Here is a 2368-nt window from a genome sequence, read left to right on the forward strand (position 1 = left end):
TACGAGTAGTCAGTGGTTTTTTTTTTTCCTCCCCCATTTTATTTTATAATCTCTTATTCCGTTGTGGCTTTTTGTCTTTTAGTTGAGTGGTTCAACGACAATATAAACTGTTTTAAAAGTTGCCATTTAAGCAGAAATACAAACGAACTTTTATTTATGGAGTAATAAATTTTCTGAAGAACGGCGCGGCAAGTAGATGAAATGAAAGGATGATGGAAGGGAAATATTAAGAAAAGACCGTATTACTGCGAGTGTAAAGAGAATTAATGTGTACGACTTTGGAGAATAATAATAACAATAATAATAAAGTAAAGCAGAATTGGCAAAAAGAAAAGAAAGAAAGAAAAAGAGAACAAAACAAAACAAAACAAAACAAGGAATATCTGGACGAGTTTGGAATAATTAAACATGGATGTAATTAATTTTTAATGGGTTCATTGTTGAGCCTGTCTTTCGATCGATAGAACGAATTTTCTGCCGCTTATTTTCTTTCCTTAAACAAGTTCTATGAAACAATATTGTTGAAATAATAAATAAATATAAAATATTTATTAATAATATCGGATTTTTTTTTCTTCTAAAAGGAGGCGGGGGGATGAGTGGGACAAAAAAGCGAATCTTGTGACGTTCATGTAAGACTTTAAAAAAAGAAGAAAAAAAGAGGTCCCAGGATTTGTTATGGAAATGAATGATTTTAACCGCGAGTCGAAACTGCGTCGTGAATACAGTTTGCTCTGGAACTTAACTCTTATTCTACCGAGTTAGCTAATAATGTTAATATCTTTAATGTATTTGTGTACGTGTGTTCGTGTTTATTTTAACCATTAACCCTAATTGTAAATCCCTAATTAATAAATAAACCGCAACAAAGAGAAATACATTTCGTGAAAAACCCAAAGAAAATGACAGTAACCTCGGACCTTATGGCTCGTACATTTGGCCGAATCGCCAAATTCTTGTCTTCGTAGGTCGATAGGGATGAAGAAATAATAATAATAATAATAACAACCCTAAATATAATACATCATCTTCGATTCCTAATTTAAAACGAATCCAGAAACGTTACTCTTTCGTCGAGCTAGCCAAGGATAAAAAGACTGAAAAACCAGAAATTCTTCTATGTTTGTGTTAGCATCATCAATATTATCATATACTAATTTTCTGGGTACACAGATGCGAAGTAGTTGATGGCATCCTAAAAATCACTTGCAATATTCAAGTATATTTTATGCCGATCTCAACTACATAATGGTATCTCTCTTCTATGTCTCTCTCTGTCTCTTTGAATCTATCCATCTATCTATCTGTCTATATCTGTCTATCTGTCAGTCTGTCTATCTATCTATCTCTGTCTATCTCTTTCCCCATAGTATTCTCGTAGACTCAGAAACGAAATTAAAAACAAAATACAACAGCGGCTTAAAGAATTCATAAGGAATCAAAGATTCTAAGAATCTACACTCGTTGAACAGAATGTAAAAATAAACACACACGCAAACACACACACATACACACACACATTCATGTATGCTTACATACATACATAGCGTTGATTAACGACAACAACAGCAATAAAAACTTAAGCAATTCATGACAATTAATTAAACAAATAATTTACAAAAAAATTAATTAACAAGAACAAGACTATCGTGGCATCTACACACACACACACACACACACACACCAAGCACCTGCATGTATGTCTTGTCTTTCTTTTTCTTTTCTTATTTCGAAAAATTAAAATACGTCTTTGTGCTTTGAAATTAAAATAATAAGAATTATATATTACATATACATATCCACAAATATATATATATATATATATATACACATACACAACACACAGACACACACATATATATATATACATATCTCTTACCAGGCGTTTTAAACGACTGCTTTGGATGTAAGTCTAATAAATGGTCCTATCATCTGATGCAAGGAAGAGGTCGTACTAAATTCATGTGGAATTTAATAAAAGCAACCCACCGCTAACGAGAAAACTGCTGGTCTCTGAGAGGGGCGACTGTTCTTTATCCATGGCACCAGCTAACATGTATGTATAAATCAAGTTTTAGCGTCATGTAGCAAAGAAGAAGACAAAATTCATCCAAGACATTCAGTAAGTGCTTTTCCGAATATGCTGCTGTAGGTTCGCCTTTGCCTGCTGTTGTTGTGGTTGTGGTTGTGGTTGTTGTTGTTGATGGTGGTGGTGGTGGTTACTGGTAGCGGCGGTGATGGGAACAAGACGCGATTGATACGGAGACGGAACCATATTCTAAGAGAAGTTACTTCGAGAGATCCCAAACGAAAACTCACGTTATATATATATATATATATATATATATATATACATGCACACACGTAT

General features: G+C 33.4%; 1 protein-coding gene across 1 annotated transcript in view; it reads right to left on the reverse strand.

Moving 5' to 3' along the window:
• LOC106873239 (plexin-A2) overlaps positions 1 to 2161 on the reverse strand; it is a gene marked incomplete at its 3' end in the record, with an annotated part of 282570 nt that extends 280409 nt beyond the window's left edge. Inside the window, exon 1 of the mRNA XM_014920511.2 lies at positions 1880 to 2161. The remainder of the gene's footprint in view (positions 1 to 1879) is intronic.
• Between the last annotated feature and the right edge of the window lie 207 nt (positions 2162 to 2368).

Source organism: Octopus bimaculoides, chromosome 15 (genome assembly GCF_001194135.2).
Source record: "Octopus bimaculoides isolate UCB-OBI-ISO-001 chromosome 15, ASM119413v2, whole genome shotgun sequence".
Taxonomy (NCBI): domain Eukaryota; kingdom Metazoa; phylum Mollusca; class Cephalopoda; order Octopoda; family Octopodidae; genus Octopus; species Octopus bimaculoides.